The sequence below is a fragment of the Macrobrachium nipponense genome, chromosome 1 (assembly GCF_015104395.2).
Source record: "Macrobrachium nipponense isolate FS-2020 chromosome 1, ASM1510439v2, whole genome shotgun sequence".
In the NCBI taxonomy this organism is placed as follows: domain Eukaryota; kingdom Metazoa; phylum Arthropoda; class Malacostraca; order Decapoda; family Palaemonidae; genus Macrobrachium; species Macrobrachium nipponense.
Window position 1 is genome coordinate 79,211,080 of NC_087200.1, and position 22,599 is coordinate 79,233,678.

The 22,599-nt window shown below is 43.3% G+C and overlaps 1 protein-coding gene across 1 annotated transcript in view; it reads right to left on the bottom strand.

Annotated features, from left to right (window-relative positions):
- LOC135219397 (uncharacterized) overlaps positions 1-22,599 on the bottom strand; it is a 93,657-nt gene continuing 71,058 nt past the window's right edge. The window contains exon 8 of the mRNA XM_064256143.1: positions 1-22,599. This exon is cut by the window's right edge and continues 6,947 nt beyond it. The gene's annotated coding sequence lies outside the window, so the exon portion shown is untranslated.

Genomic DNA, 22,599 nt, shown 5'->3' on the forward strand with positions numbered 1-22,599 from the left:
AAGGGAGAAGAAGAGGTGAGTGATCTCAGAGTGATTTACAATCCAATAGGTTAGCAAACCTAACAAAAGATACGTGTGTGCGAACAAACACCTCTTTTTAGGTTAACATTAGTCATCGTTAAAAGTTCTCATGAGAGCCAAAAGTAGGTTCCCATCCCAGAAGGTTGTCGTTCGTATGTTTGTTGTTTTGCTTACCTAGCCTTCACGCATCCTGTGACTGTGGTTTTGTCAATTCTTTCCCCAACGACCTCTGACCTGATTCGGAGTTATGCTTTTATACCAAGGAAAGTTTTAAATTTCTTTTTCTCATGTAATTGAATTTACATTTAGATGCTTTATTCACTCTGCCATTAACCCCATACAGCTGATGACTAACCAGCAAATCTCATGGTATGAGTCAAGTCTCCAATCCTGTGATGTCACTCATTCAAGATGGTTGATTGGTCTTGGTTAGCTCCTCCAGAGATTAAGTTGGATGCTGAACTATTTGGAAAGTGTTAGTTGGATGCTGAACCAATTGAAATGTGATGGATAATTAAATAACTTAATACATAACAGTACCATTTCTGAAAATTGCAAGAAATGAGGTTTGCCAAAAAACCAGATGACAAATAACTGAACTTCAGCTGTAGTTGTAACACACCAACTATTATTTCACCATATTAATTGTGTATCTTTATAAGGTCATAGTATTTATTTCTGTTTTTTTTTTTTCTTGAGACAGTGATACAATGCTTGCTTATACAATATTTTCAAATTTCTTTGATAAAAAATTGAGTTGAAGAAAGCTTGCTTGAGATACAGTTCGACATTTTATTTGAGATACGATATATGTACAATAGTATATGTATAACTTTATTTCATTTTAAATAATATAGGCATGAATACAATTTATAAACTTAAACAACTAACAAAAACAGTAATATGAAAAAAAAATTATATAAAATAAAAGATGAAATAGTTATGAAAATGCGTAAATATCACAGATACAAAACAGGGTTTTCCAGCAGTGAAATTAATGCATATAAAGTTATAGAAAGCATAAAACCAGAGAATTCAATAGAAATGTATTAATGAAACCAAAAACATAACTAGATTATATACCTTTCATGAGAACTTTAATATTGACATGAAATAAAATACTGTACAGCTTCATGAACAACAGTATATAAAGACATTAGGTGGTGAGGATGCTGTACCTTTTCTGAACAAAAGACTTCCTAATAAAATTGTAGGTGGCCAGTCATACACATTTAACAGTTTCCAAACCAGGCAAACAAACATACAGTACTTAATGGTACAGGACTCATTATAAGTAATACAAGAAAAACTTAGTTTTATTCAGGCTGCCTGCTATTTTGATCATTGACACATTTCCAGTGAACTTTAAGGTTGTAATTAGGTCAATTAGTTTTTGTAACAATTCTTTTGATTACTTCAGGCCTAAAGATAAATTCGAATGGAAAATGTAAGTAGAGTAGGAGGGAAACTACAACCACAAATCTTTAAAAGGGGAGGGTTAAGAATCATTTAGTATTGAAGAACACTGACGAAAACAGCATGGCAGCAGAGGCAGACTTGACTGTCAACTTACATATAATATGGCCTATAATTTACTTTGACACTCCTGATACTTTTCTTAGCCGTACATCCATATTTTCATCTGGGTTAGAAGTTATATTAAAAAGAATTTTATTGGGGTTAGAAGTTATATTAAAAGGTATTTTTATGTAAGTTTTTCCTTGTATTTAGACGATTGGCCTATCAGAGTCCAGTCAGAGAGAGTATGTGCACGGAGGACCTCAGGAAGACTCCTGTTAATTCAAGAATTAGGAGTCCTTGTAATCCCCAGAAATCACAACTGATTCCCATTCTGAAGATTCAATATTTAGGAATGATATAGTGTCTCAGGATTTTCAGGTTTTTCTGACCCCAAAAAAGATGGAATCATGCCTGACAAAAGTACATAAGATTCTTTCTTTGGACGAATGTTCAGCCAACAGTTGGCAAAGTCTTTTGGGCTTTCTATCGTCGATAGAACAGTTCATCTCTCTCGGCAGACTTCATCTCAAGCCCCTGCAGTTCTTGAAGGTGAGGTGGAACAGGAAGGTGCTTGTAGACTCTCATTTCCGTGACTCGAGAAACAAAGGCGGATCTCCTTTGGTGGAAGTCGGAGAAGAAACTGTTGGAGGGCAGGTCTCTTTTGCAGTTGAGTCCTGACCTGAATTTCTTCTCAGATGCGTCAGACCTGGGATAGGGAGCTCTTTTGGAGAAGAAGGAAGTTCCAGGAATTTGGTCGCCAGAGCAAAAGTCCTTGCATATTGCATACAAATGTGAAGGAGCTAAAAGCAATACATTTATGCCTTCAGTCCTTTGCAACAGACGTGAAGAACAAAATGGTGCAGTTTACACAGACAACATGACCACTCTCTCGTGCCTAAGGAAGCAAGGGGAGACTTGTCTTTTGCTCTGTAGTACAAGGTGGCAAGAGCCTCCTCCTCTGGGCAGACCAGAACAACACTCAATCAGTCACCAGATTCGTCCAAGGGAAGCTCAATGTTCTGGCAGACAAACTGGCTGTCGGAAGCAGGTCCTGTTGACAGAATGGACCCTGGATCCTCTGGTCTGCCAGGACCTTTGGAAATTGTGGGGGGAAAACTGATGGTTATATGTTCACCACTTCTCGAAACCATCATCTCCCTCTGTATTGTTTGCCAGTTCCAGACCTACAGGCTTGGGCAGTGGAAGCCTTTCTTCTAGACTGGTTGAACGAAGATCTGTATGCCTTTCCCCCATTCAACTTGATAAGGCAAGTGATCAAAAAGTATCTTTTGCACAGCAACATCTCAAATGATTTTGGTAGCCCCTTTCTGGCCATCGAAGGAATAGTTCCCCAGTCTCGCAGACCTTCTAGTGCACTTCCTGAGGCTGCTTTCTCTAAAGAGGCAGCTACTCAGACAACCTCACTTCCAGTTTCCCATAAGTGACTTACCAAACAATTACAAAGCTGTAAGCTTTCTTACCTGGCAGTCGAAAATTCAAATTTCCTGGCAACGGCAGAGCTGCCATCATTTGTGTAGGTAATACAAGTCCCACCCACTTTCGGGAACCCCTGGTACTGCTGAGCTAACTACCGTCAATTCGTTTTCTGCCGCACACGGAATAACACCTGTGGGTTTTCTTTGCAGTCAACTGTCATCACCATATTGGATTTTGTATCATATTTAGCGAAGAACAAATTTCTTTTGTTTTTTGTCAGTTAGATGCTTCATTATCTTTCAATTAGCTAGGAGTTTAGCCTAGTACGTCGGACTCTAGTTCGTCATCAGTTAGGTTTTGCAGCCATGGCTACAAAGCAAGAATGGCTAAGTTTTGTTACAATCCACACTCCAAGTGTGTTAAGTGTAGGGAACAATGCTGTAGTAAAGGTTTAACTTGTGCAGTGCCAGGATTTAGATGAGCAGGGGTGGAAAACTCATTTAGAAAAGATGGAGAAAGATAGGAAGAGGAAAGCAGCTATTAGAGCTGGTAGTAAGCCTAGTATTGAGACAAACTCCTTTGCCTTTAGAGGCAAAGACGCTTTCTCTTTCTTCCCCTCTTTTGTCTAACATTTCTCCAATTGATAGTCCTCCTACTTCACTGCCAATAACTCCAGTCCAGGTAGCCCTTGCTTCCAATCCTAACACCATTGCCAATTTAGAGTCCAAAATGGACAAAAGTTTGAGATTTTGGCTAAATCCATAATGGATTTAGGTTTGTCTTTCCACACGTTTGTGGAGAAGTCAAGTGCTAGTGAAAAGTCCAGTGCTGTGCAAGATGTCAGTGTTGTGTCCAAGGAGGCAGCTGTCCGTCTCCCCATTTCTCCTAGACGAAGGTCACTGTCCTGCTCCCCCAAACCCGGGAGAAGACATACCAGAGGTCGAAGGGAGACTGCTAGAGGGGTTTGCCCACAGGCAGTTGCCGACTCCATCGATCTTGTTGACTCGCGGTTGTCGACTAAACGCTGCTGGAAAGGCGTAGATGTGAGTGAGGTACAGTTTTCATCTGATTTGGAAGTGCCGTCGCCTGACAAGGCAAAAAGCGTGGAGTGGTTCAGTGTTACATCCGTCAAAGAGACATGCTGCTTTTGCGGACTGTACAACTCTGCCAGTGAAGAAGTCAAGAGAGCAGTGGAGTCCCAGCCATCCTGCAGTTTGGTGCCTGCACAAGATTTTCAGGAGTTTCATCCGTCGACAGAGTGTGGTCCCGACTGACGCAAGTGTTCACGCACTGAGCAGCATTTTCGCTTGCGATCTCAACTCTCCTCGCAACATGTCGAAAGTAGTTTTGACTCGTTCGACTCCCGTGGCTCACAGCGTTTTCCTACTAACCGATCGTCTTCAAAGAAAAGCCGATCGACAGCGACGGCTTCGACAACAATTTCAGAATTCCCAAAGACCAGCAATCCAGGAGATGATTCACCGTTTGGACCTTTCAAGCAGCAGCTCTAAGAACTTAAGGGGTTCTTGAAGAAAGCGACGGCCCCTCAAGGAAAGGAAGATGGTGTATTGTCGGTTCTTTCACAGGACTAAGCTCAAGATCAAGAGTCGAAATCTTCTTCAGCTTATTCCACTTTGTTGAGGTTTTTACTGTTTTGAACCAGCTTCACCTTTGTCCCCACCATCAATGTTTGTGAAGGATAGAAAGGTGCCGTCTTCAGGATTGCCAAAACTGGTTCTGTCTCAGTCAGCAAAGAGAGTATTCAGAGAAGCAGATGAGTGGCTGTCTAAAAAGCAGGAGTTAGGCCAGGCCTCTTTCGCCTATCCCTCTTTGCTTTGAAATTACAGAACAAGACATATAGGTTCTACGTGATGGGAGAAGTTCCTTCTTTGGGAGTTTCTGCCTCCTCTCAAGGGGACTTCTCAGGTCTAGTGGATGCAAACAGAAGAGCAGCTTTTTCAGCTGCAAAGATAATGTTCTCTTTGCCCAATTTTGATCACCTGGTATACAACTTGTTTAAGGTGATCGAAGTATTCAGTTTTCTAGACTGGACTATTGCTGCATTAGCCAGGAAGATAGTGTCAGTCCCTAGAAAAGGAGTTGTCGGACTGGCTTAACGATTTGTCCTGCGTGGACAAAGTGGTGAGAGATGGATTGGGTGAGCTTGCTGTACTTTTCACAATGGGGATCCTTAAAAAGAGAGAGCTGTGGTGTTCTTTTGCGTCCAGGGGAGTTACAACGAACCAAAAGTCTTCTTTGATGTTGTCTCCCAAGTAAGTCCCACCTGTTTCCAGAACAGACAATTCAACAGGTGTTGTCGGACCTGGAGAAGAAATCGATGAACAATCTGTTAACAAAGTCAGCGAGACGCCCCAAGGATCCCCCTGTCACAGGAACTAAGGCTTCCCCTCTGCAGAAGCAACCCTTTTCAAGGCAGCAAAACTAGGTAGCAGAATAGGCCGAGGACTACCTCGCGCATGCCAGCAAAGTCCACCAAGAAACCTTCCTTCAAGCAGTCAGATAAGTCATCAAGAGGTCCTTCACGCACCTGTAGGGGCAAGACTCCATTATTTTTGGGAGGAATGGAGTTGGAGAGGAGCAGAGCACTGGGTAGCCCAGGTGCTGCGAGAAGGGTATGTGATCCCTTTTGTACAAGACCCTCAAAGGGATCAGAGAGAGCTTTAGCTTTAGCCAGAGAGGTAGAAGCAATCATTAACAAGAAAGCCATAGAGGAAGCAATAGACAAGAACTCCCCTGGTTTCTACAACATACTTTTCGTAGTCCCCAACGCTTCGGGGGGCTGGAGGCCCATATTAGACATGAGTGCATTGGACCTTTACGTGCAGAAGACGAAGTTTCAGATGGAAACCAGTCTGTTGGAGATGTCAGCCCTCCAACCGGGTGACTGGATGGTGTCTCTCGACATGAAGGACGCATACTTTCATGTCCCAATTCATCAAGAGTCCAAGAAATTTCTAAGATTCATCATTAAAAAGAGGGTGTTCCAATTGAGAGCCCTCTGCTTTGGACTATTGACAGCTCCCCAAGTATTTACTCGTATCTTGCTCCTCTAGGGAAATGGCTACAAATGATGGGAATCAATGCAGCTTTTACTTGGACGACTGGCTACTGACGTCCAAATCCTGCCTAACAATAGTTCAACAGTTCAGCACTGGATTGGATGAGCCTCCTAGGAACCCTTGCTCCAGTGGAAGGTTTCATTATGTTAGGTTGCCTCCATGTGAGGTCTCTCCAATTCTTCCTAAAAGTGAACTGGAATTAGAAGACTCAACCAAACTCGCTGGTTTTTCCCTTGATGGAAGACACCAAAGCAGATCTTCGTTGGTGGGTGTCGAAGGAGAGACTCCAAGGTCTTTCCCTAGTAACATCGAACCCCGACCTAGAGTTCTACTCAGACGTGTCAGACAAGGGATGGGGAGCTCTACTAGGAAACAGGAGGGCCTCAGGTTTTTGGACAGAGCAGGAGAAAACCCTACACATAAATGTGAAGGAGTTGAAGGCGATTCTTTTAGGACTTGAAGCGTTTGCTCCTCTAGTCGCTGGAAGAAAGTAGCAATCTTCACAGACACCATGGCACTATCGTACGTCCAGAAACAATGAGGAACACACTTTTTCTCTCAACAAGGTAGCGGAAGTTCCCCTCCTCTGGAAGAATGAACATGTTAGCAGATGAACGGAGCCGCTCAAATCAGGTCCTGTCGACAGAATGGACTCTGAATGAGAGAGTATGTCTAAATCTGTGGAAGTTATGGGGGAAGCCAGCGATAGATCTCTTTGCCACCTCAAGAAACAATCATCTCCTGATTTTCTGTTCCCCGGTGCCAGACCCACTAATGTAGAGAACAGATGCAATGCTGCTGGACTGGACGGGCCTCGACGTATATGCCTTTCCCCCCTTTCAGAATGTTAAAAGAAGTCATCAACAAACTACAGTCTCATTAAAATGTGTCAATGACTCTAGTGGCCCCTTTCTAGCCCAGGAAAGAATGGTTCCCAGACCTACTTAAGCTCCCTCTTGATTTGAGACTGCCTTGACGAAGTTACGCATTTTCAGCCGACGGCTGAAAATGCATAGCGGGCAAGAGGGCTTTCAAACTGGGAGAAATATCTCCCAGTTCGAATCCAAAAGTCTCAGTTTCCCTCTTACTTAAATTTTTGTTTCAACTCTTCTACTATCTTTAACTCGGTTGCTCAACCTAGCTGTCCACCCCCTCTTCACTAAAACCTTCTTACAAGTTGGGCAGGAGCTGGGCTTCTGCACATTGGCTCTTTCTTGATCCAAATGGCAGAGACCGTAGAGGTTTGGTCCGCCTCTCGTGTATGTTTGGACCCTGAGGATGTTGATATGATTTCATACCAATATCTATCGGGGCGGAACTACCTATGGGGGACTTGCCTGCGGAATCCGGGGAGGTATAGTCTCTACGGTAGGATTCTCGGCATTCTTTCCGGTTTGCGCTCTATTGTAACATGAATGGGGATGATTGCATACTAGTTATGCCCTCAGTCCTATCAAGCAGGTTTTGCTTACACTTGAGCCACTCATGTTATGATAGAGTTATCCCTTTGGGGTAGGGTAGGGAGTGGACATACGGGAGTCAGTCTCTGCTGAGTGTCTTTGGTGAGAGAGGGGTTGGTGCGGTGGGCTTGCTTTTCTGCCTGATTTGCAGTAGGGTTTTCAAATTTCTCTTGAAGGATTAATGATTAATGACTATAATAAACTCCCCCGGACAATGCGACCTCCTGACACTACCCTCCTCTTCGACCTCTGGCACGAACGAGGACAATCCTAAAGATTTAAATTGTTTTGCATTTATGGAAATGTTTGGAAGGTATGGTGAAATTAAAGTCATTAAGTATTGTGAAACTGAAGATTTTGCATTTTGGAGGGTTTGGATTGAGTTTACTACTCATAAGAATGCCATGAATGCTTTCAAGTGTTCATCTAAGGAAAATTTAAAGTGTATATTAATTCATAAAATACCCCAGAATATTGAAGTAGATTCCCTTTATCCAGCTAGGCTCAGTCAGGAAACTGGCTGATTGTTTCAACAAAATCAGACTTTTGCAATCTTTTTCACTTCAGGAAACATTTGAGAACATTGGTAGGAACAATAACCAACTCTGATATTACTAGATTTGGAAAGAACACTTTTTTGGTTCATCCAAAGTCTTATAGACAAGGTCACATGATCTCTTAAGCTGAAAAATACTAATATGATAAAAGAGGTCAAACCACACTATAGTTTTAGTTATGCTAAGGGAGTGGTATTCAGTCAAGACCTATATGAACTGTCTGACGAGGAATTGCTGGAAATGTGTGATGATAAAGTGTGGAAGATTTTCAAGGTTCCAAGGTCAAGAATGATTATTGTCACTTTTAATAATGATCAAGTTCCTGATTATGTATAAGTTGACAAGGAGAGATTTCGTGTTAGACCTTTTAAGCATAGACCACTCCAATGCTTCATATGTTTTGGATATGGTCACTTGTCCAAGGTGTGTACTAGAAACCAGTTATGTGCTGCCTGCTCATTACAAAAGCATGAAGGCAAATGTTCTAATCCAATATTATGTATAAATTGTAAGGGAAATCATAATACAAGGCATAAGGAATGCGAGTTATTTAAATATGAAGTGGCAGCCATAGAGAAAGCTCATGCTGAACATCTACGTATTGGCCAGGCAAAAACTTTTGTTCCCAAGACCTCAATGTAGTGATGAAGTGAAAATTGGAAAATCGAATAGAAAAGATCAATCTAGGATGCCAACTTCAAAGCCAAAGCTTCAGCTATCCCCTTCTGAACTCGAAGTACATTCAGCATCTCCACCTTCATCCAAGAAGGCTCCTTTGCCCTCTCCCGATGGGCCTCCTATGGGCTTCTGGGAGGTATCTCGGGCTTCTGATGTAGAAGCCTCACAGATAGCTTCGCTGCCTGATCTGGGTATGTCCCAGAATGAAACCTTGTTCAGTGCACCTCATAAGGCTCAAGTGCATGCTGCAGAGACGGTGCCCCTTAGAAATAAGAGACCCCATACTCCTTCATCATCTCCACCTATATCCCCACACCATAGTGAGGTTCCCAAGAGAGGAAATAGCAGGTCTCTTGAGGATCTGCCAAGTTCCTCTGCAAAACAAAGACCAATTCTTTCCAGACCAGCCCATTCCAAGTCCAAAAAGTTAAAAAAAAAAAAAAAAAAAAAAATCTAATAGTAAATAATGGCTCTATGTCAGTGGAACATACGAGGTTTCCATTCAAACAGAGAACAGGCCCAGGTCCTTTTCAAGGAATATAATTTAGCTGCCCTTTGTTTGCAAGAGACCAAACTTGGTAATATTTCTCCTAACTGCGGACAGAACTTTATTTTTCACAGATCTCCACCACCTGTAGGTAAACGTGCTCATGGTGGCACATGTATTATTGCGGCAAAGTCATTACCACAAAGAGTTATCCAATTAGACTCGATACTGCAAGCTTGTGCAACACAGATTTTCATCAACAAATGGGTCACTCTGTGCTCTCTTTATCTAGAACCTGGCCTAGAAACTCGATTGGTAGACAGAGCTGGCAATCCAAGACAATTAGAAGTTGAAGATTTGCAATCACTTTTAGACCAACTACCCCAGCCTTTCATTCTGATGGGGGATTTCAATGCAAAACATACTTTGTGGGGAAAGTAGGTGTAATCACTGTGGGCTTATAATTGAAAGATTGTTAGATTGAAATGATGTAGTTTTAATGAACGACGGTTCTCCTACAAGGTTTGATGTAGCCCATAACTCCAGTTCAGCAATTGATCTTACAATATGTTCGTCGTCATTACGATTAGACTGTAAGTGGTCAGTGGATGAAAATCTCTATGGGAGCGACCACTATCCCATCCATCTTAAGAATGTACAAAATACACCCTCCCCATCTTTACCCAAATGGAAGATAAAAGAGGCAGATTGGCAGCTACGTATATGAAAAATCTACCAAAGTCAATCGTAAGGCCAATGAATTTCCTTGCCCCTCGGCTGCCTATGAATATCTCGCTAGTGTAATGATTGCAGGGGCAATGACGTCAATTCCTAAAACATCAGGGAAACCCCGTCGTCCACTGGTACCTTGGTGGAATAGTAAATGTGCCTCGAGTAGGAAAATTGCTAGAGCTAGTTACAAGCGATATCGAAGGCGTCCTGTCTTGGTTAATAGAATAATTTGCAAGAAAACCTCACCAAACAAAAGCAAGTTTTTAAAGAAGCAAGGAGGGAGTCCTTCGTTAGGTACATATCAGAATTAAAGTATAACTCGTCACTTTCTCTAGTTTGGGATAGAATCCATTAATTACTAGGGAAATTTTCCCCTTCTCCTTTACCGATTTTGAAAATCAACTTGGTTGTTATATTGGATGCAAGAGAGGTGGCAGAGGCCTTTGCTCTGCACTTTTCAAGCATTTCAAGCCCCAGTCACTACTCCCCTGAATTTCGCAATGTTAGAAACACGACTATAGTTAATCCGCCTGTTTGTTCTAATTCTGAGGCATATAACCTTCCATTTAGTATTGTCGAATTCGAATATGCCTTATCTTTGTCCTCTCCAACATCACCTGGAGAAAATGATATTATTTATGCAATGATTTCTCATTTACCTCTGGAGTCAAAAAAATTCTTTGTCTTTGTTTTAAACGAATTCTGGTCTTCAGGGACTTCATACAAGTTGTGGAAAAACTGTTATAGTTCCTTTTTAGAAACCCGGAAAGGACCCTAGTCATCCTAAAAGTTATAGGCCTATTGCTCTTACCAGCTGTCGTCGTCAAGATTTATGAACAAATGGTGAGTTTTCGTCTATGGTTCTTAGAAACAGAGCCTGTTGTCGAAGAGGCAATTTGGCTTCCGCAAGAATAGCAGTACTTTGGACTCATTATGTCTCAGCTTCCGCAAGAATAGAAGTACTTTGGACTCCTTATTATGTCTCACACGTGAGACTCAGAATGCTTTTGCAGTCCAAAATCAAACCATTGCTGTGTTCTTTGATCTGAAAAAGCATTTGATACTACCTGGAGGGCTGGTATTTTAATGCAGCTGGTTGAATGGCGTATTGGTGGCAATATGTTTAATTTTGCCAAAGACTTCCTGTCTGACCAGTACCTTAAAGTTAGAATAGGCTCTATCTTCTCATCAGAGTATCTTCAGGAAGAAGGCATTCCACAAGGGAGTGTGCTTAGTCCAACCTTTTTTAATATTGCCATTAATGGTTTACTTGAACATCTCCCTGTTGGAGTAACTGGTCAAGCATTCGCGGATGATGTTGTTATGTGTAGTAGAGCTACTGCAGTTGAAGCTTGTACTAAAATTCAGATTGCAATTAATGCTGCTACTACCTGGGCTAATAGTAAAGGTTTCAAATTTTCTGCTGAAAAAACTAAAGCTATACATTTTTGTTGAACATGAAGAAGGGAAGAGATTCCAACCTTATTTTTAGAAGGTTCTATCTTGTTGTATGAAGATAGTCAAATATTAAGGAATTATTTTTGACAAAAAATGGACTTTTGCTGAACTTATAAATGAGACTGCAGTAAATGTTAAACAATGGTGCAACATTCTTAAAGTTGTTAGTAACCTGAATTTTGGAGCTGACCGTAATGCTTTATTAAGAATTTATCAGGCCCTGTTGAGAGCCTTAATGCAGACTCAGGCCCTGTTGAGAGCCTTCATGTAGACTTTGGTTTTCCTCCTCTTTTCATTCGGAGGGAGGAACAGGGTCTCCGATATTTGTCACGAGCACTAACCTCTCAATCTAATCCAAATTTTAAGTATATAAAACATCCTGTTGACAGAGCACCAACTAGACCTACATTGCCTAAGCCCCTAGAAGTTAGATTAAACATCAGTCCGAGAGAGGTAGGCCTTACTCCTCCACTGGTTATGGAAATTACATTTTCTAAATTCTCTCCTTGGTGTAGGCCTCCTTTAGATATGTGCCAAGTTAGAGACAACAAAAAGATCAGCTCAAGTGTTCAGCTTAAAAGTAGCTTCTTGGCCCATGTTTCTGAGCATAGTAACTTGATTGCTGTATATACAGATGAATCAAAATCAGCAAATGGAGTTGGATGTTCTGCCATCGTCGGTGAGAGAACAATTAAAAAAAGCCTCCCTATTAAGTTCTCAATTTTTAATGCTGAGATTTATGCTATCTTTAGCATTTTGAAATTTATTTTTAGTACAGGTAGCACTGGGGACTAGTATATTATTTATTGTGATTCCCAGAGTTCCCTAGCTGCACTCCAGAAGTTGATGCCATCTAATCAACTCGTTCAGGAGGTGCAGGATTGGCTGGTCCTCCTGCATTCTTGAAAACACATCAGTGTGAAGTTTTTTTGGGTTCTCTCGCATGTGGGAATTCGTGGTAATGAGCTGGCCGATACAGCCGCTAAGCAGGCAGCTTCCTCCCGGGCTTCCCACTGTGAGGGTTCCCTGTGAAGATTTTAAACTTTATTAAATCATTTTGTAGGACTAAGTGGCAGAATCACTGGTCCAACTTAAATAGTAATTTAAAGCTGAAATCGATCAGACCTTCTGTTCATCCCTGGTCCCCTTCTGTTGGGATGGATAGAAGATCTAGTATAGTTTTAACGCGCCTGCGTATAGGGCATACGTTTTTAACACACAAGTATCTTTTAACTAGTGGAGCAGAGAGGCAGGTTCCTCAATGCTCCAATTGTAATGTTGGCATTACAGTGAGGCATATATTTGTTGACTGTCCTCTTTATTTTAATCATAGACGTCGGTTTGGTTTCACCAACAAACCTTTGTCAGATATTTTAGGAGAGGGTGCTCCTGCAGAGGAGATTTTTAAATTTCTTAAGGAAATCCATTTCTTTTATGATATTTAATTGAGTATTTTAATATGAATTTGATATTAATAATTTGGATTAATTATATATGTGTACCTTTTATTAGTAAATATATCCAGTCGATATATATGCACTGAATGGCCTTTGGCTCCAGCGTGTGGCAAATGGCCACAAATTTTATAAATTCATTCATTCATTCCTACTCAAGCTCCTTGTGGACTTCCCCAGGCTCCTTCCACAGTCTGTATCTGCTTAAACAAGCCCACTTCGATCGGTATCACCAAGGATTATCTGCTTGGCCCCGACAGGATTCAGACTGTCAGGAATCTTGTTAGAGCAAAAGGCTTTTCATGAAGAGCGGCAGAAGCTATTGCGAGCTGTAGAAGCTCTTCTGCCAGGCTCTACCGGTCGAAGTTGAGTCTTCAGGTTGTGGTGCAGACAACACCGCATCTCTTCTTCTAGGACTTCTATAACAGAAATCACAGAATTCCTGTTATATCTGAGAGATTCTAGAAAGCTGTCCATGTCTGCAATTAAGGGATATAGATCCATGATTTTGTCTGTTTTTAAACATAGAGGCTTTGACGTTTCGAATGACCAGGACATCAGTGACCTTATTAAATCTTTTGAGTCCTCAAAAGTGGTTAAGTCTAGGGTAGTCGACTGGAACTTGGACGTAGTGTTGAGTTGGATTTCTAGTCCTCAGTTCGAGCCTCTTAATGCTTCTTCATTATGGAATTTAACGAAGAAGACTGTTTTTAGTCGCTTTAGCCACATCAGGCAGAATAAGTGAATTGCAAGCGATTAGTAAAGAAGTAGGTGTCTCCCAGAATAACGCAGTGTACTCTTATGTAAAGGAGTTCCTTGAAAAGAACGAGTATCCATCGAATCCTTGGCCTCGCTCTTTCATAATTAAGAACTTGACGGACATTGTGGGAGCAGAATACAAGGAACATTCATATGTCCTGTCAGAGCTATTAGACACTACCTGATTAAGACGGAAACGTTGAGAGGCAATTCGAATCAACTCTGGTGTTCAGTGAGAGACCCTTCCCGTCCTCTCTCCAAGAACGCTATTTTGTGAAGGCGCACGAAATTCATGTAGTGGCGACTTCATTAGCTTTTAGACATAACATGTCACTATCCTCCATTCTGCAATCGACGTTCTGGAGGTTGAAATCAATTTTCGCATCACATTACTTGAAGTACGTAGAGACTGTGTTCAAAAATTGTTGTAGATTGGGAGCGTTGTCGGTGGTGGGCATGGTGTCGGGAAAGGAAGCATAGGGGGACCTGTCTTCCCTCTACTATCTCCTCGCCTTGGATTTTAAGGCTGTGGAGTCGTTGGGAAGCCTGGGGGTACATTGTACCCGGTGTACCCTCCAGTTTTTTATGGTTATGGTTGTTTTTAGTGTAGGTGATGGTGCTGTGGCTTATTTGGTCTTAGCCCAGGGCAAGGGCAAAATTTTTAAATTTTGTTAACCATCAGTGAACCTCCTTGGTTACAAAATCCCACCATTAGTAAGGGACGATCCTGGCCATTAGTGCCATGTCTCCTACAAGTGATGAGAGCGCCAACCAGAAGCAGTATTCACCTGCAGCTGCTCTCTCACAAGGTAAGGTACTGCAAACATTGGATACAATGTGAGCACATTATCACTGTCTTTTCATAAGCTGTCCATGTACCCACCTTTCAGGTAACGTGGATTCAGCTTTGTAATTGTTTGCTAAGTCACTTATGTGAAAATGATATTTTTAAAATAAAATAGGGTTTCACTTATACTTACTAAACAATTACATAATCAGAGCCCTCCCTCCTCCCCACAGATGGACGTTGCGGCTCAACAAGTTGATGGTAGTTAGCTCAGCAGTACCGGGGGTTCCCGAAAGTGGGTGGAACCTGTATCGCGTACATGAATGATGGCTGCATCGCCGTTGTCAGGAAATTTGGATTTTCAACTGCCAGGTAAGAAAGCTTACAGCTTTGTAATTGTTTGGTAAGTATATGTGAAACCTTATTTTATTATAAAAATATCATATTTTCCACCAAGGCCTGTCTTCTCTGGCCCTGACAGGATTCAAACTATCAAGATGCCCCTTAGAAAGAATAGCTGATTTATTACTCCACTTGAGGTCTGCTAAGAACCTTTCAACTTCTACCATAAAGGGATATAGAGCCTTGTTGGCCTCAGTTTTTCGTCACAGAGGATTAGACTTGTCCTCCAATTCAGACATCTCGGACCTTGTAAAGACTTTTGACACCTCCAAGTGTAAAGATTCCCCCATGGTGCCTTGGAATTTGGGTACTGTTTCAAAGTGGTTGTCAGGACCTCATTTTGAGCCTATGCATGCAATTCGTCTGAAGGACTTAACTAGGAAAACACTTCCTAGTACCCTCAGCATCGACAAAAGGATCAGCTCAGTTTATGCCTTGGATAGAAAAGTAGGCTTTTCTAAAGGGAATGCAATTTGCTCTTATTCCCTTAGCTTTTTGGCTAATCCATGGCCTCATTCTTTCTCAATTACAAATTTAACTGAAGTCTTGGAAAATGATGATGTGGAAAGGACCTTGTGCCCAATGAGGTCCTTAAACTATTACTTACACAGAACAAACAACATTCGTGGCAACTCAGGTGGTCTTTGGTGCTCTGTATTAACCCATCCAGGCCTTTGTCTAAGAAAGCTCCAGCATTCTTCCTAAGAGACGTCTTCCAAGAAGCACACTCTTCAGGATGACGTATTTCCGCTGTGTAAGGTTAAAGCTCCTGATATTAGAGTAGTAGCCACTTTGTTGGCCTTTAAAAGAAACTTCTTCACCCCAACAACTCTAAATTCTACATTTTGGAAATACAAATCAGTGCTTGCTTCGCATTATCTTCATGATGTTGAGTTGGAGAAAGAAAAATTTGATGTTAGTGTTGGATTACACCAGGGGTCAGCATTAAGCCCATTTTTGTTTGTGCTGGTCATGGATGTGCTGAGTGAAAAGATCAAGAATGAAGTGCTGTGGGTGGAGTTGTACGCCGATGATTTGGTGATTACTGCTGAAGATGAGGAGGACCTACAGAGAAGGGGTGGAGAGTGACAGAAGTCTTTGGAGAAGAGTGGCTTAATGGTGAATGTGAATAAAACAGGTTTTGGTGAGGAGTAGAGACACAAAGACAGAATAATCATACAAGAAAGAAGACTCTCGATGGTAAAACAGCCAGAAAGATACCAAATTTGTAACTAATTTGTATTTTTCATAACTGACAAACCTGAGGTCTTAACATTAGGATTTACTAGCGCCAAGCTGGAAACCGGTAGAATTAAAATTACACTTGTGAGATCCAGGGACTATTGGCATCTATACCAGGTCATGGGGCATGTATACCCAGAATGCCCTCGGCGTCCTGTGACCCATCAGTTATATTTCTAACCCAGTTTAGACTGCTAGAGGGGTGGTTCGAGGTGGGCCTTCACCTGTTAAGACCTCAGGTTTGTTAGTTATGAAAAATACAAATTAGTTACAAATTTGGTATTTGTTCATATACGGAACAAACCTTCGGTCTTAACATTAGGATAGACTTACTTATTGGAGGGAGGTAAGTCTCTACAACTGACTGGGAGTTTGCCACCTTATCCATTTCTGAATACATTAGGGAAATTCTAAGAGAATGGACAATGAACCTAGAACCAAAGATATAAGCGAATCTATTGGTTTCCCTTACTGGGTGTTGATACCATTCTATGGTTTACTCTTGTCCCTTGTAACTGGATCCACCCTCACCCCTCTCTTCCCTATTATCTAGAGGGGTGTGTTGCTACTGAAAAGTATACCATAACCTAAGATAGCTTCACAGTATGGCTGACCACCTCACCTGCATCTAGTCCGTTCCAGCATATGACGGTACCCTCCTTCATATTGCCCGTAGTTAAAGGAATAGGAAGAAAGTAGTAAAGAAAAAAGACCAGTCATCCCATTCATTCTACTTTCATACCTTCATCTTAAACTAGACGCAAACTGACCCGCTAGGGGTACTGGATGAGCTATATCACTTGTTGGGCTGCCACCACTGGACCCAAGGAAAAAGTGTCCAAGGATCTATGGGCAACATCTTTCAAATAAAATGAGGTGAAAGTTGTTTGACGTTTCCTCACACCAGCTTTCATAATTCTCTCCACAGACATGTTCTTCTTAAATGCCAAAGAAGCACTCAAGCCCCTAATGTCATGAGCTCTAGCTCCCATCTGGCTATTTGACCCCAGGTCTTCTGTCATGTAAGCAATTCTGATCGTCCCCCTTAGCCAAAACGATATTGTATTCCTGGACACTTCCTTCTTGTTCCATCCTGTACTTACGGACAACCTCCAGCACCCCGGCCTGAGGTGCCTTGTTCTTCTTAAGTACTCCCTTAGTGCCCTGACGGGGCACAGAAGCATCTCATCTTTGTCATTGTCTACAAAGTCTGCCAAGGAAGGTATGGCAAAGGAGTCGAATCTGCCGTCCACTATTGTTGGGTTTTGGGTCTTGGCCCACGAATTCAGGAACAAACTCAAATACCATTGACCTCCAACCTCTCGAGTGCTTTATGAGATATGACAGGCCATGTAGCTCACCCACCCTTTTGGTTGAAGCCAGGACCAATAAGAAGACTCTTCAGGGTCAAGCTCCTATCTGTGGACTGCCTTAGTGGTTTGTAGGGGGGTTTTGTCAGACTACTTAGTACCATGGTCAGATCCCAATCTGGGGCTTTTAGTTCCGTTGGTGGACATGGCTGTTCAAAGCTCCTCATCAGCATGGCCAACTCCCATGAAGACGAAATGTCCACCCCTTTCATTCATAACACTAAGGCTAGAGCAGCCCTGTACCCCTTCACTGCAGATACAGAAATATGCTTTTCTGTTCTGAGATATATACCAGAAAGTCTGCTAACTGCTGAATAGTGGTACCGAGTGGAGACAAGTTCCCTCTACGACACCAATCACACTATGCTGACCACTTTCCTTGGTATACTGGCGCAGATGATTTTCTGATATTTCCTGCCATCTGAGTCGCTGCTTTCTGCGAAAACCCTCTCGCTCGGAGGAGATACTTGACAGTCTCCACCGGTGAAGCGATAGGGACTTCACCGACTGGTGGTACCTCTCCATGTGCGGCTAACACAGCAGGTTGCTCCATGGGGGGTAACACTCTCGGCACGTCTATTAGGAGTTCCAGTAGGTCTGGAAACCACTCTGCCTTCGGCCATAACGGAGCTACCAGGCTCATCTTGAGGTTCTGAGACCGCATTACCTTGTTCAGAACCTGACGTATTAGACAAAATGGAGGAAATGCGTACAAGTCCAGATTGTCCCAAGGGTGTTGTAGCGCATCTTCTGTTACTGCCTCTGCGTCTGGGACTACCGAACAATACACTTCCAACTTTTTGTTGTACCTGGTTGCGAATAGGTCTATGATCGGCCCTTCCCACAACATGAGCATCCTGTCCACTACCTGTTGGTGCAAGGACCACTCCGTTACCAGAATCTGATCCCTGCGGCTCAACTTGTCGGCCACTATGTTTCTTTTTCCCGGAATATACCTGGCCCTGATGTCTACCAGGTTCTCTACAGCCCACTGATGAAGTTGAACTGTCATCACATATAACTGCTGAGAAACTAGGCCTCCTTATTTGTTTATATAAGCTACTACTGTGGTGTTGTCTGACATCAATACCACTGAATGTCCCTTTAAACTCTCACTGAATTCCTGTAGAGCTAGAAATGCTGCTTTTAACTCCAGCACATTTATATGGAGTTCTCTGTCCTTGCAGCTCCATTTTGCTGACACCATCAACTCCTCCATATGGGCTCCCCAGCCTTCTAGTGATGCATCTGAGAACAGCAAGAGGTCCGGGGAGGATTGTTGAAGGGGGACACCCACTGTCAGATTGTCGTCGTTCACCCACCACAGCAAGTCTTTCCTCACTTCTGCCGACAAGGGAATTTGCTCGTACGGGTGATCTACTATTGGTGACCAGAACTCCTTCATCCTCCATTGTAGAGACCGAAGGTGTAGACTTCCTTGTGGTACTAGCTTTTCCAGGGAAGTTAGGATTCCCAGTACTACCTGCCACTGCCTTGCTGGCTGTGTTTGTTTTCCCAGAAAGGCATTCACCACTTGTTTGCATTTCTCTATTCTTTGGTCTGTCGGGAATACTTTGGCTTCTGTTGTGTCTATAACCATTTCCAGATACTCCAAATGTTGACTTGGATCCGACTGCGACTTCTCCTGATTTATCACAATACCTAGGCTGTGACAAAACTGCAGGAGGGTCGCCCTGTCCCTGAGTAATTTCTCTCTGGACTTCGCTATCACTAGCCAATCATCCAGATATCTCATTAGCCTGATCCCCTGAGCATGCGCCCACGTCGACACGAGAGTGAACACTCTTGTAAAAACTTGAGGAGACGTTGTCAATCCGAAGCACAAGACCTTGAATTCGAAAGCTTTCCCTGCAAGACCGAAGCGGAGAAATTTCCTTGAAGACTGATGGACTGGTATCTGAAAGTATGCGTCCTTCAGATCGACTGTCAGCATAAAGTCCCCGATCCTGACTGCTTGTAGAACCGTTTTTGGAGTTTCCATTTTGAAACTGGTTTTCCTTATAAACAGATTCAAAGTTGACAGGTCTATTACTGTCCTCCACTCCCCGTTGGCTTTGGGTACCAGGAAAATCCTGCTGTAGAAGCCTTTCGACGGACTGCATACTTGTTCCACAGCTCCTTTTTCCGTCATCTTCTTCACTTCGTCTTGCAGAATAATGGCCTTTTGAGATTCCTGAGCATAAGTGAAGTGGGGTAATGGCTGTTCTGTCAGGGGCGGGGTTACCTCAAACGGAATCAAATACCCGACCCTGAGAATATCAACCACCCACTGCTCTGCCCCAGTTCCTGCCACACCTTCCAGTGATTTGCCAGGCAACCCCCCACTAGTGTGGCCGAGGGATGAGAGGCGCCCATCCTATCTTCTTGAGCCTCTCCCTCTTCCCCTACTCCCCCTTCCTCTGTTGTTTCTATTGTGAAAGGGCCGATGAGTTAGCCTCTTTGGGGAAGAGGGTCTTGTGGCTCTATTAGGGATGTTATGTCTCACTGTCTTCTTCAGAGATATTTGCTGTTGCCTCACCTCCAAAGAAGTAGCTTGAATGTTAGATGTTTTCCTAACTGCCTGCTGCACCAACCTATCGTTAGTGTCCATCCTTCTTCTATCTATCGCCTCTTCCAGTATGACCTCTGGCAACAGCAGTTGCAACTCCAAGATATCCCCATTCCTCATCGCTAACAGGGAATCCAAATCCACAGTGCGGCTTAGTCTAGCCAACGCTGCATCTCTCCTCATTAGCAGGATATTTGCCCAAACATTGGCAATCGCTTTGGAACCTGATTGTAGCAATCTAATGAACAATGATTCATCCACTACCTTTCTTGTCACTTCCGAGGATGCAATCTTCGCCACTGCTGTTGACCAAAGGTCTAACCAAGAAGCAGTCTGAAAGACAGAAGAAGCTGTTGCTTCTAACGTAGCAGCCTCTTGGTACGTCATCGAAGGGCACTCCATTTTAACCTGATCCAAGATTAATCCAGGCCTTAATCTTACAACATTAGGGTTCACTTGTCTAGACAGCAAAGGGACCTTCGGTGTCGTATAATATTTCCTTTGCTTTATCATTGGAGGAGGAATAAATTTAAATGATCTATTAGATCTTAAGGAATTATCCCTTCCTGTAATCTTTGCGTTTATGTGTTGTAAGTCAGAATCCGCATGACTCGAACAAGGCAATTCATACGACACCTTGGTATCCCTTTTTAATCCAAATACCATGTCGATTCCTGGAGGAAGCATACTGCCAGGTGTTTCTGTCTTCTCCGAAAGGTTATTGAATTGACGAATCAAATCAATCACCTCTGCATACGAGGCCAGAAGCTCTTGGTTTTCTCCTTCCTCCAGCTCTAATGTACTCTTCTCCCTCACAGGGGATGTTGTCTCACCCCTATCACAGGGGATGTTGTCTCACCCCTATCACAGGGGATGTTGTCTCACCCCTATCTTCGGACAAACGGCCAGGAATTCCACGGCCGCCTGCCCCTACGGCCGCGGTCTCTTTGATCTTTGATGGCCGCCATTGGCTCGATCCCGAATAGTCAGAAGGGGAACGAGAACGCCTCACACTTTCTCTGCTCATGGATCTAGAGCGAGAATCTCGTCTAGATCTCCAAGATGAAGGCTCCCTTGAAACGGATATAACTTCGTCTCTATTAGGATTGGTATCGTTTTCAAGCGTCTGGGAAATCGGCCTCGACCTTTCATCCAGACGGACACTGCCTTCCACGAACGTATCCGACGAGGTTGCCAACTCCCTATTTTTCGTACTTTTAATAGGAGCCTTATCATCCTTTGTGCGTATTTTGAATGGCCTTACGGGCAAAACTGGAACCTGCATTCTACCCTCTGCTGCACCCTTCGCCGCCAACGTCGATTTTACCAGCAGTATCGTAGTCTTTGTAATCCGAACTGGCAACTCTGCGTCGGCCGCTAGTCCGTCGGCCGTCGCCTCTCTCGCTTGTTCGGACTCTTGCAAACAGCTTCGTCCGCTAGCTTTGTGCTTACCAGCCACTGACTTCCCGAGTCCCGACCTTCCTGCTGACTGGGATACAACAGTCCTGGTCTGAAGATAAGAAGAATTCACTCTTCTCCTCTTAGTCAGAGGATCAGTCGCGAAATCCCGAATCCTCCAACGCTTGACTCGTGCTCGCCGTTACGTCATTGGACTTAGTGATGACGCCGAACTAGAGGAAGAAGACGAAGAAGGCGAATCACACCTTTTCTTTTTGTCTCTCTTATCCACTCTCTTCTCTATATCCTGTAATTTCTGCATTACAGTTTGTATTGCCAAGTCAGAAGGCGTATTTGAGTCTGGGTGCAGCGAAATAGGCCGAGAAGCATTCTGTGACGTCATCGCACCTGCCATATCGGTGTGTGACGAATGTTGTGACGTTACCAATCTCGTAGGGAGAGACTGTGCGGCTTCTGCTGGCAACCGCACGTTTGCTGCCAAACTACCTCCCACATTCTGCATCACTGTAAACATTGAATTTGATGGCGTAGCCGCGACATTATTTCCCATAAATTGCAAGCCAGGGGGATGAGGAACATTCAGCGCTGCCGGACCCTGCTGGAACCGTAACGCCATATAATGCGCAAGCAAACCATCCAAGGTTGGTACGCCTGGTAGGCCTAGCGCTGACCACGTACCGTCCAACCTATGCGCTTCGGGAGCCGGCGTCTGGAACAAAGATGGCGATGCTCCCCCTCTACCTGCTAGGAACAAAGGAGCGTGCATATTATGCATAAAATTACCCAAAACCCCTCCTGACGTTTCCGATAATGAATCGCTAGGAGAAACCGAAGGGGTATGGGACAAATCAAAAGCAGGTAGAGAAACATATGGAGCAGTCTGGTTTATTGGTCATCCAAAGATGGCGTCACCACCTTCCTTTTGTATTGGCCTTTCTCATAGAACTTTTTCCACTGTTCCACTGACCAACCCCGACAAACAGAACATGGATTAGTAATCGTACATACATTTTCCCTGCACCTACTACACGTTGGATGAGGATCCGCCGACACCGAAGTTAGAAATCTAGAACATGGAAAGCCACTGACTCTGTGGCATTTCCTTTGTCTCCTCTTCGAAACGGTAGACGATCCCGATGTTGAGGCGAAAATCTCCATCATACCAC